General features: G+C 42.7%; 1 protein-coding gene across 2 annotated transcripts in view; it reads left to right on the top strand.

The window, feature by feature from the left end:
* Positions 1-12,994, top strand: part of SUCLG2 (succinate-CoA ligase GDP-forming subunit beta) — a 217,979-nt gene that overhangs the window by 23,102 nt on the left and 181,883 nt on the right. The window lies entirely within an intron of this gene.

Genomic DNA, 12,994 nt, shown 5'->3' on the forward strand with positions numbered 1-12,994 from the left:
TGAATTGGTCCCTACCTGCTCATGCTTACCTCTTGCTTCTCAGGGGACCCATTTGTTGGTACCCGGTATTATGTACTGAAGTTCTCACCCTGGGCCAGCAGGGGGATACTGTAGATCGTTTTACTCAGGTCCACATATGCAAATAAGGGATTGAAAGTGACGCTCAGTGATTGGATAGTTACAGAAAATGGTTACTGTTGTGTTGTAGTGGAGCTCTATATAAGCAGGCTGGCAGAACCCTTCAATTCAGTTCTGTTCTGGCCTGTGTCGTCTGATATGTTCACTCACAACTTAACACCCACCACCTGAGTTAACTATTTATAAGGGAGAGTAGTTGAGGCGCCACTCCTTGCCCCATTTATCTGGGAGGAAGCCCTATTGGATTTAGTAGGTCTTCCTTCTGGGCGAACATGATTAGGATCGTGCCATTATTCATCTTGCGAAATCCCATGGTAAAACATCATCCATGTGATGATCTGCTGCTTTTGTGTGTGGACTGAACTTTTGCATTCGTTCTAAAAATGGTTCAGTCACTTTTAGTCCTGGGAATTGGTAGTTCTGTGAGGTTTCAGCTGGCCTAACCCTGCCGCATATACACAATCCCAGGAGTAGGTTGTCAGAGGTGGGAGTCAAGCCAAATTGCCGGCAATGGTGGTTCTCAACTGGGGACAGTAAAATGTCTTTTCGTTGTCCCCCCCCCATACCTATATTTCAATTGCCTATATCCTATTCAAGGTGGGGTTTACTATATAGTAACAATTGAATGATGCATAATAAACGCTAAATCAATCTAATAAACCATACCGAAAATGGCTGAAAAGACTGTTGTAGCATGGGATCAATACAATGGGAGTAATTTGCAAGCGTTCTATGAAACAAAAATGTCTTCTTGGTCCATCGTAACGCCTGTGGGGCCAGGTAGGTCTCCTAAGTGATGTTGGACCACAACAGAAAAGGCCGTGTCCCAGGTTTGCACTTGTTGTGTGGCACCTGAAGCAGAAGGAGCAAAGTTGTCAGGCATGCTCATATGGATAAACTCACAGGTGTTTACTGAGACAGAAACAGCTTCTTTTGCTGTATCTTTATGCATGTGTAATTCAGACGTTTATACCTTTCATTTGTGCCTTTTGGGGACTTAATGTGAAATGCTGACTCATTTCCTTACTTTATCACCTATTATTATTATTAAGATTTGCACACCTGGGCTCTCCCATCATCCACTGAACGTCCCTATAAATGCTGTTCGTTGCCGCCCTGCTTCTTAGGAGTGCCTGGCTACTTTTATGAGTTGCGTTGGCAGTGACCTCAAATACTGCAGCCTGATTTGATATTGTCAGCAGCTGGGTCTCCTTCAAGACCTCCTGAGTTTTGGTGGAAAATTGCTCTTCACCATGCCTTCCGCTTACCTGATCTTGCTCTTACCACACAGTAAACGTTAGGGCATGTCTGAAAAAGTTCCAGAGGCCTAGTCAATGTTTGCATTTACAGGAAGCAAGAAATCAAACATCCTTTCCTTTTGTAGAATTTCATTTGCTTGGAATGTTTGATCTTTAGGGCCAGCCACTTTGATCATTGCAAGTAGGTGATGATGTTGTTTGCCATTGTGACTTGCGTTATCAGTGCTTTCAGAATTCGCTTGTTCTCAGTTCTGTGCCTCTCCAATCATCTTATGTCAATCATATGGATATGATAATTGAAGGTGATTTGAAGTGTGTGGAGGAAAATAGAAGTACAGTGGTACCTTAGGATAAGTACTTAATTCCTTCCGGAGGTCCGTTCTTAACCTGAAACTGTTCTTAACCTGAAGCACCACTTTAGCTAATGGGGCCTCCTGCTGCTAATGGGGCCATCCTGAAGCAAAGTTCTTAACCCGAGGTACTATTTCTGGGTTAGTGGAGCCTGTAACCTGAAGCGTATGTAACCTGAAGCGTATGTAACCCGAGGTACCACTGTAACTGCAACATTTGTTACAGATCTTAACACTCCAAAAGTGAAATCCCAAACATGTTTATCTGACAATAAGGATGGCTTACCATACTGCAGCATGCCAATGTATTGGGAGTTTAAAGTACAAATTGAGATCATACAAATCGTAGCTGGCAAAAGCAATGGATTTTTTATTCTCCAGTATGCACTCTTCTTATTTCTGAATTAAGAATTCCAAGTTGTGAGACAAACTTTAGTCACCTATATATTGGTATGATTTCTAAAGTTCAGTCCTGTACATATCTACTCAGAAGTAAGCGCTGTTGAGAATTTCAGTGGGACTTGACTTACGTAGACAGTTGGGTGTAGGATTATACTACTGGTGCTACTGAAGCCCCTCTGATAATTTTCTCAACTGGGATCCGTTCCTCTTCAAGCAAAGGTAATTTTTCATCACCTCCACAACTTGCTGCATTGCTCAGCCATTCCTACCATTAGAGCATTTTGCTGATACGCTGTGCAAACCTAATGGGCTGCAAAAAACATTTGTTCCCCTTTTTCTTTAGATTTTCTTCTTAGGCTGAAGTGATCTGTCATTCTTGTTCTGTTCCTCTCTGTCCTCCCCCACTTCCATTCCACCCTCTGGCAGTTCTTAGTATGCTATTTGAAAAGACAATGACCTAAAGACTAAGGGAAATTGTGTACACTTGTGGCAGTGGCTGGGTGTTATAGAAATGTACAAGAACAGTAGAAATATGTGACTCATTAACCATCTAGTGTGATAGTCATTCTCTTATTGCAGACTGAACACAGCACTTTCTTTTTGTTGTGGAACACCTTCTGTAATAGACAACTGTGGTCATAGTGAGCCCACTATTGTACTTGGACTGTAGAGAACTGGGTTTAGATCAATATTCTGCCAGAAAGCTAAGTTAGTCGCTATTTCTCAGCTCAAACCGACCTCATAGACTTTTTTGTGTGAGAATAAAATGTGTCAGGAGCATGCCAGCGTTAAATTACACTGAGCAAATTGGAGTTAACAGAGATACAATCTGCACAGGAGTGTCAGGCCTAATGAGCCCAGCGACCCATCTCCAGTAGGTCTTGGCCCCGTGAAGCAGTTGCTGAGACTGAAGGTCTCTGCCTAAGTTCCCCTCCTCTCCCGGGTTTTTTCCAAGCAATTGGAGACTGTGTTTGGCGCCGCCAATCTCTCCTCCTCCATTTTCTTGCTGCTTCTGCCCTTCTCAGGAGGGGGAGACACCTCTTAACCAAGACTCCTCTCTGCCTCTTGGCCTCCCTCCTCTCCTGCCTAAGCTTCTCCCTGAGATGTCTCTCTGCCCCAGACTCTCTTAGCTCACCAATCCATGTTACCTCCTCAGCTTCCAACAGCTCCCTGGTCCTTCCCGTCTTCTCCCTTTGACCACTTGTCATTGGCCCCGACCACTCCCTGGGCTCTGAGCCTTCTTCCCTTGGTGGTTCCCCAGCTGGTTCCTCCCGCCATTCCTCTGCATCCAAACTGCCCATGACAAATAGGAGAAGACTCATGCGTACATCCCCATGCTCTTTGGGAGAAGGATTTGATACAAATCCGTTCAGCGATAAATCTCATTGGCAGACAAGAAACATAGGTGTTGGAATTAAGGGCAAATGATATGCTAAGGCCACACACACACACACACACATTGTTGCACTGCTGAAAGCAGAAGCCTAGTTTGAACGTTGCCAGCTCCCGCTTCATACATGTGTGGACTCTCCAGATATTTCTGGACGTCATCATTCATCATCCCTGGCCATTGACCATGCTGGATGGTGCTGATGGGAGCTGGAGTACAACAGTATTTGGAGGGCTACAGGTTTCCCATACTTAGATTGCTCTGTGTTTTTTGGTTCAAAGAATCATAGAACTGTAAGTTGGAAGGGACTCAGGGGGATATCTAGTCCCTACAGTGCAGGAATCCTTCTGGTTAACAGCCAGACGCACTGACCCACTGAGGAGGAGGAGGAGGAGGAGGAGAAGAAGAAGAAGAGGAGGAGGAGGAGGAGGAGGAGGAGGAAGAGGAGTTTGGATGTGATATCCCGCTTTATCACTACCCTAAGGAGTCTCAAAGCGGCTAACATTCTCCTTTCCCTTCCTTCCCCACAACAAACACTCTGTGAGGTGAGTGAGGCTGAGAGACTTCAGAGAAGTGTGACTGGCCCAAGGTCACCCAGCAGCTGCAGGTGGAGGAGCGGAGACGCGAACCCGGTTCACCAGATTACAAGACTACCGCTCTGAACCACTACACCACACTTGCACCTGAAGGTGATAGGATACAGCTGAGATTATTATGATTATGACTATGATTACGATTACGATTTTATTTATTACCTGGCTTTCACCTTAAGGTCCCAGGGCAAGTTACAACAATTTAAAATACATTAAAAACAGTTTTAAAAACTTTTGCTTGTAAAAAACACACACACTCTCTCTCTCTCACACACACAGAGTTAGTCCTGAAGATATTCATCTCTGGTGTCAAAAGTATTGTGCTCATTTCCTTCCAGATGCTTATCTTTTCCTAAAGGATCTTCATAGCCTTTGTATTTTAAAAGAGATTTTTTTGTTTTGTTTTGATGACAAAAATCTATTCAATATTCAGTTTGGTTACTAACAGAAAGTCATTGACGTGGTCTGCCAAAGGGGTGGAATGAGTTGACCTTTGGGTCTTCTCTGATTCAAGCCACACAAAAGCTGGCTATTCCTGTCTTGTATGTTCTCCCTCAAGACCCCATCTCTCCAGCCATGCTTATTCCCTGGTTTGCTTGCCTCTGTTCTGAAATAAGCCCTTATTTATGCAATCTGCAATCTGGCTATTGCACACGAAGGAGCCTTTTTTAGACAGGTTCCCGCTGCTTCCCCTGTCGACCCTCCTTTCCCTCTCTGTTCTTCGCCGGCATTTTCTCTCCCCTTCCTTTTCTCATCGGGGGCAGCCCATAAGTCTGAATGTTGGAAGATTCCGGACATACAAAAGATAGTGCTTCTTCACACAGCTCAGAACTGTGGAACTCACTGGAGCCTGAGGAAGTGAAAGCCATAAACTTGGATGGGTTGTAAAGAAGATGAGGACAAATTCTTGATGGATATGTAATTATTTATCAGAGAACTTAGACTGCCTACTCTTGGAAATCACAACTGTTCAAAACATAATTAAATGGCACAGAGATCGTTAGAGACCAATTTTTGTCATAAGTAGTAAGAATATTTTTTTAAGTGGCTGTCTTCTGTTTAATTTGTTACCGCTAGAGAAGAGGAAAAAAATAGGTAAAGTTAACTCCCAAGTTATATTTTGTATTGTGTTCAATATTCCTAAAGATACTTCAGTTGTGGCTGGGGTCAAGATTCCTTGTGCAGTAGAAATGACATTTATGTCAGCTACCAGATTTTTTAAAAGCAGTTCTTCTTGACAAGATCATTGATCATAAGTTGGCTTTACTAAGCTCTCAGAGAAGGTAGAGCAACTTTGTGTGCAGCAAAACCACTGGAAAACACACACCAAAGATAGTAAAATAGTCTTTTTTGTGCACTATAAAATCTACTTTTTTCTTGGCTGTATTAAATACGCAAAACACTTCTGTGTTTTGCATAAATATAATTTTAATGTAGTAAAATGATGAAGTTAGGCATTTTATAAGATCAGAGCAAAAACATTAAACTTTCCCTTAAGGTACTTAAAATAAAAAAGAACATTTTCAATGCAGAGAGAGAAAATAATTTCATTTAACTTTGGGGTTGCTAATGCATATCACATGCAATCTTATTTCATTTGCAAATGCAGTGAATGTATTACAGTATTTTATACAATTGATTATACAGTTGTATATTGCAGTGTGAATCTATTTTCATCAGGAACTTCAAAGTGCTTATTTTTTAGGTCAGGAAAGCATGCCTTTCCCAGAGCTTTGAAGTTTTCATTAAGCAAAATAGTCATAAATTGACTTGAGTTAATTACATATGCAATATAATTTCTGTTGATAGCTGGCACATTGGAACTGAGTCACAGAATCATAGAATCGTAGAATTGTAGAGTTGGAAGGGACCCCAAGGAATACCTACTCCAACCCCTTTGCAATGCAGAAATCTCAGCTAAAGCATCCATGACAGATGGCCACCTAACCTCTGCTTAGACAATTCCAATGAAGAAGAGTCCACCACCTCCCGAGGGAATGTGCCACCTGGAAATTTGATGAGTATCCTCTCAATTCCTTTATCTATAAAGACGTTGAACAACAACGGACCCAGGACAGAACCCTACAGCACCCCACTTTTTCCAGGATGATGACAACGCATTAGTGAGCACTCTCTGGGTTCGGTCAGTCAACCATCTACAAATCCACCTAACAGTCACCTTGTCCAGCCCACGTTTTACCAGCTTCTCTGCAAGAATTTCATGTAGGACTTTGTCAAAGCCTTACTGAAATCAAGGTACACTATCTCCACAGCATCCCTCTGATCCGCCAAGCTTTTATTAAAAAAGAAAGATAGATGTGTCTGGTATGACTTGTGTTTGAGAAATCCATCCTGGGTCTTAGTAATCACGTGCTCTCAAACTAACCGTTTACAGTGGTGCCCCGCAAGACGAATGCCTCGCAAGACGGAAAACCCGCTAGACGAAAGGGTTTTCCATTTTGGAGATGCTTCGCAAAACGAATTTCCTATGGGCTTGCTTCGCAAGACGAAAATGTCTTGCGAGTTCCTGCGGGGTTTTTTTTCCTCCCCCCCCCTTTTCCCCAAGCCGCTAAGCCGCTTATCAGCTGATCCTAAGCCGCTAAGCTGCTTAACAGCTGATCCGCTAAGCCGCTTATCAGCTGATCCGCTAAGCCGCTTATCAGCTGATCCGCTAAGCTGCTAAACTGCTTATCAGCTGATCCACTAAGCCCGCTAAGCCGCTAATAGTGCTAATCCGCTAAGGCGCTAATGGGCTTGCTTTGCAAGACGAAAAAACCGCAAGACGAAGAGAATCACAGAACGGATTCTTTTCGTCTTGCGAGGCACCACTGTAGTTATCTGTTCTAGGACCTTTCCTGGTATTGTAAGCTCACCAGCTGGTAGTTACTCAGGTTTTCCTTTCCCCCTTTTTGAAGATGGGGACAACATTGGCCCATTTCTAGTCTGCAGGAGCCTCACCTGTTCTCTGAGAATTCTCAAGGATTATAGACAGAGGCTCTGAGATTACACCTGCAAGTTCCTTGAGTGCCCTTAGACACTGGAGATTTAAATTCATTTAAAGTAGCTAGGTGTTCCCTTACCACCTCTTTTCCAATCTTGGGCTGCAGCTCTCTGCTTGCATCGTTTATTCTGTTATCACCAGGTTGGGCATTGCTTTCCTTTTCGGCGAAGATGGGGCCAAAGTAGGTGGTGTTGAGATGTTCTGCCTTCTTTCTGCCACCCAATAGTATTTCTCCATCTTCTCCATGCAGTGCACCTACCACTTGCTTGTTCTTCCTCTTATTCCTCACATAGCTGAAGAAACCCATTTTATTATATTTAACCTCTCTTGCAAGCCTGAGCTCATTCTGAGCTTTGACCCGCCTGATCTTCTCCCTGCAACTATCAACTACTCGAATATACTCCTCATTCGTGCATTATTTAGCATAGATATATTGTATTTTTTCTAAACCTTCTTTTAAATCAGCGCCTTCTATTGTGAAGGCTTCCAGGATGACGATTTTGCATTTTTGTTCCTAAATAAACTTTATGAACTATAAAAAAATTCCTTCCAGTAGCACCTTAAAGACCAACTAAGTTAGTTCTTGGTATGAGCTTTCGTGTGCATGCACATTTCTTCAGATACACGGTGTATCTGAAGAAGTGTGCATGCACACGAAAGCTCATACCAAGAACTACTTAGTTGGTCTTTAAGGTGCTACTGGAAGGAATTTTTTTATTTTGACTATGGCAGACCAACACGGCTACTTATCTGTTTATGAACTATGTTACTCACCACTCAAATTTATAGGGTTCTATCCCTCCATTGATGGAGGTCATGTAGAAGCTTCAGTCACTAGAATGGTGAGAGGTGATTTTTCAGTGATTTCCCTTCCTTCCAGCTGCTCCTTGGACCTCCCAAATCTGCTACAAATTGGGGGGGACCTTTTGAACAGCATGGGGTGGCAGCGAAGGGGCTCGCAGAGAAAGGAAAATTTGTACCCATTTTCTGGATTCGTGTAGCGGGAGAGTTTTCAGATATGCCGCCTTCCATTGGCTCTAAATGAACCTCCAAATCTTCCTTTCCCTTTCTTAAACCAAATCTGTTTGTTTCATTTGCTGCTAAACTTCCTTTAAGGTTTCGTAACTTCTATCAAGCTTAAATGGAGTTGTTCAACTTCTTCTCAGCGCTAATGAGAGGATAGATTTCTTTTGAGTCAAAATGTTTTGGTGAGTTAATGCTGAAGGCTGAACAAATGAAGACAGACTGAAGAAAAGCAGAATAAATACTTGGAGATGCATTTAAATTAATTTTTTGGCGGAGGGAGGGAAGTGATTCACAGCTCAGCGTTAAGTAAGCTGTTTAAGGGGTTTTGTTTCATTTATAATGTTTTGAATGTCCTGCAAAACTTGACTTGTAATTAAGCAGAGAAATTAAAGGGGGGCCCTCCCTTCCCCTCCCTCTTATTTTGGTATGCTAAGTAGATAATCCAGCGATTCTGGTGGATTAGTGAATACAGTTTCATTTCTATGGAATTCTCTCCAGTGTTTTAGCTTTTTGCTAGTTAGTGGGTTTATTGGGAGATGAGCTTTGTGTAGCTTGACACTTAGCTTTTGTTTTGGTCAGAGGCTATTAAGGGTTTCTGTAATATTCCATGCTGATTATCCCATTTCCTGTGGATTGAAATAGCTTTCAGTGTCCTTATTCTAATGAACCAATTTATTGTTCCACCGCTCTTCCCTGGTTGCAAAGATTAAGTGTTAACAGTGAAGCCAAGTGGTTTTTCTCTGTTTGTTGTTTCTCTGTTTGAGACCCCCAAACCACTCTCCTCAATTTCTGGTGCATGGAATGCCTGGTCTTCTAGCTTTTGCTGTTCAAAGACAGTGAGTAAAATTAAACATATAGTAAGCATGGAAGGAAAATGGCAGCCTGCTTTGAGCCAGAAAGAACTGTATCTGGGTTCATATCATGAGGGACAAAAGAAAGTCCTAGTCTTGTTCTGCTGTTGGAGTGTATCTCAGCTTATTGACCCAAAGTTCAAGTTTCTCATATGCCCTGACTCCTTGTATGATTTGCCTTCTCAGTAATATGACATAGTAATTCTACTCACACAGGATAAATAGCAGAAAGATATTAAACGTTCTTACCAAAATGAAGGGGCTTTATGAAGGGCAAGCTGGGAGCCAGTTCAATTTTTCAAAGCTCATTTAAGCATCAGTAAGCTGATTTTACTCACTTTCTGACCTTTTATCATTTCAATGCGATTATTTACAGGGAAAGCTAACGGGTTGTATATTTAGAACCTTAACATTAAACTCACCGGAAAGGCTGAGGTAGAGGGCGAGAGAGGGTGGGGGAAAGTTTTCGTGATGAATTTCACTTTTGCTGTGTTGTCCCTGCTTCTTGTTAACCTTTGCGTCAAGTTGCTTCATTTCCCCCGATCCTACCCCCCGAGTAAATAGTAATTGTGGGATTCTCGTTTCTCTTGACTTCAATCTTATCTCATGAAGACTTTCCGATTAATTTCAACTCTCTTTATCTTCTGGATTCTCCAGTGTGCTCTCAGGTTTCTAGGGAGGATCTCTAGAACAGCCAGAATTACTAGCGGATAAAAAGAGGCTTTCTCCCAGGACACTGCAGATTGTAATAGAGAACACACAGTAGCCTGCAGTGCAGCGAATGGGTCCTGCCAAAAAACAACAACCCTACCTATCTCAAGTCAGACCAGAAAATATTCCCAGGAAGTCATTTGCACCTCCCTTGGGAGCCTTTAAACTCTGGACATCTGTCTGGGAGTGGGCTCACTGATACACACTCAAATTGTGCACTCTCTGCTGTGTCATGGACTAGTTGTGATCAACTTGGCTCCAGAGAGTTCTGATATGGACAATCGTGTTACAGACAGGAAAGTTGTATAAAGCGTGATCTTGTTCCCTTAGATCTAGTTTGGATGGAGAACAGTGGGCCTCCCCCCCGGTGAGAGAAATGGGGCGAATCCTCTACAGTGGTACCTCGGTTTACGAACTTAATCCATTCCAGAAGTCTGTTCTTAAACCAAAGCGTTCTTGAACCAAGGCGTGCTTTCCCATAGAAAGCAATGGAAAATGGATTAATCCATTCCAGACAATGAAAAACAACCCTGAACACAGCAATTTAACATGAATTTTACTATCTAACAAGACCATTGATCCATAAAATGAAAACAATAATCAATGTTCTGTACTATAAAATAAATAAGACAGTATTGTAGATGTTAAAAATTAAAATTAATGATGATAGTCATAAAACGAAAAACAAGCCACAGTCACAAATATGAAAAAGCCGCACAACCAAAATGCAAAAGATTAGCAAAAACAAAAGACCAAATATCACTTCAGAACACTGCAGTTAGAAACGGAAGGCTTTAATTACAATGGGGAGGGGCTCAAATGAGCGGGGCAAGGGCAGAAGCAGGAGGGAAAAGGCTTAAATTAAAATGGGGGGATGCAAACGAGCCACGCAAGGGCAGAAGCGGGAGGGGAAAGGCTTAATTACTATGCGGGGGACTCAGATTAGCTGCGGAACAGGAAAAACAGAAGCTCAGGAGCACGTTCAGCTTCCGGGGCAAAGTTCACAAACCAGAACACCTACTTCCGGGTTTGCAGCGTTCGGGTTCGGAGTTGTTTGTGAACCGGGCTGTTTGTAAACCGAGGTACCACTGTACTTTAGTTATGAGTTCTCAGTACAGGTCTCTGGCACAAACATAAATTAAGGTAAAGAAGAGAGGGTCTCTTTCATAAGTCATCAGAATAAAGTTGATGCCATCTTTTGTTATAGCCAATAAAGGAATTTGTGGGGTATGTGAATACAAGAATATATGAAAGCAGGAATTGGATTAGGTTGCTTAGGAGAGATGTGCATGTGGTTTGCATTTTTTTTTTTTCAAGCTCCCCCCGCCCCTTGGGTGGATGATTGTAAGATGTTTGGAACTGGGAAGACTAGGGCAGTGGATTGTTGCTGTTTTTATGAATGGACCGTCTTGCAAAGTTGTGGAGTTCCTATGCTATGATTCTAGACTCTTAAAGGAGTATTTCCTCCTTGCTAAAGACTTGAAACATATGCCACAGGGGTTCTTAGTGCCTGCTCTTCCATCCTGGATCTAGACGTTTGCCAAAATGAGTTATTGTTGTTGTTGTTTAGTCGTTGAGTCATGTCCGACTCTTCGTGACCCCATGGTCCAGAGCACGCCAGGCACTTCTGTCTTCCACTGTCTTCCGCAGTTTGGTCAGACTCATGTTTGTAGCTCCGAGAACACTATCCAAACATCTTGTCCTCTGTCGTCCCCTTCTCCTTGTGCCCTCCATCTTTCCCAACATCAGGGTCTTTTCCAGGGAGTCTTCTCTTCTCTAGAGGTGGCCAAAGTATTGGAGCCTCAGTTTCATGATCTGTCCTTCCAGTGAGCACTCAGGGCTAATTTCCTTAAGAATGGATGTGTTTGATCTTCTTGCAGTCCATGGGACTCTCAAGAGTCTCCTCCAGCACCATAATTCAAAAGCATCAATTCTTCGGCGATCCGCCTTCTTTATGGTCCAGCTCTCACTTCCATACATCACTACAGGGAAAACCATGGCTTTAACGATACGGACCTTTGTTGGCAAGGTGATGTCTCTGCTTTTTAAGATGCTGTCTAGGTTTGCCATCGCCTTTCTCCCAAGGAGCAGGCGTCTTTTAATTTCGTGACTGCTGTCACCATCTGCAGTGATCATGGAGCCCAAGAAAGTAAAATCTCTCACTGCCTCCATTTCTTCCCCTTCTATTTGCCAGGAGGTGATGGGCCCAGTGGCCATGATCTTCGTTTTTTTTTATGTTGAGCTTCAGACCATATTTTGCGCTCTCCTCTTTCACCCTCATTAAAAGGTTCTTTAATTCCTCCTCACTTTCTGCCATCAAGGTTGTGTCATCTACATATCTGAGGTTGTTGATATTTCTTCCGGCAATCTTAATTCCAGTTTGGGATTCATCCAGCCCATGATGAATCCTTTTGCATGATGAATTCTGCATATAAGTTAAATAAGCAGGGAGACAATATACAGCCTTGCCGTACTCCTTTCCCAATTTTGAACCAATCAGTTGTTCCATATCCAGTTCTAACTGTAGCTTCTTGTCCCACATAAAGATTTCTCAGGAGACAGATGAGGTGATCAGGCACTCCCATTTCTTTAAGAACTTGCCATAGTTTGCTGTGGTCGACACAGTCAAAGGCTTTTGCATAGTCAATGAAGCAAAAGTAGATGTCTTGCTGGAACTCTCTAGCTTTCTCCATAATCCAGTGCATGTTTGCAATTTGGTCTCTGGTTCCTCTGCCTCTTCTAAATCCAGCTTGCACTTCTGGGAGTTCTCGGTCCATATACTGCTTGAAATGAGTTATTATCTTTTTTAAAAAATGAGTTATTATCTTTTTTAAAGGCAATGTTTCAAAAGAATGGATGGAAACATGAAACTGGACCTAATCTGTTATGGAAACCAGAGGGGAAAGGTCTTGAACTGGGATTCTCTGCTTTTAGAGTAGCTGTCTTGCTTGGAAAGCTGCATGTATACTACGACAGACCCCTTTGGGTCACCTTATTATTTTCCAGCCCGAGAGAGCGCTGCCCTGGTTATCCTTTTCATAGTTTCTTTATGGGGACTTGTAGGCAAGACATCTGCTTTGGCAGTTGTCTTCCATATTTCGTCTTAGCCTTCCTGCCTTGGGTAACCGCGCATCAATCTTTCCAGGCTGTCTGCACCTCCCATAATCATTCATTTGCTCTCATTTACCATCTGCTATCTTTCTTTCATGTCCTTCAACACACTTTTGAGGAGTACCAAATGACAAGGAGTTTGCATGTCACCTTTGTCCATTT

The sequence above is a fragment of the Podarcis liolepis genome, assembly GCF_965112155.1.
Source record: "Podarcis liolepis genome assembly, chromosome: 2".
NCBI lineage: Eukaryota > Metazoa > Chordata > Lepidosauria > Squamata > Lacertidae > Podarcis > Podarcis liolepis.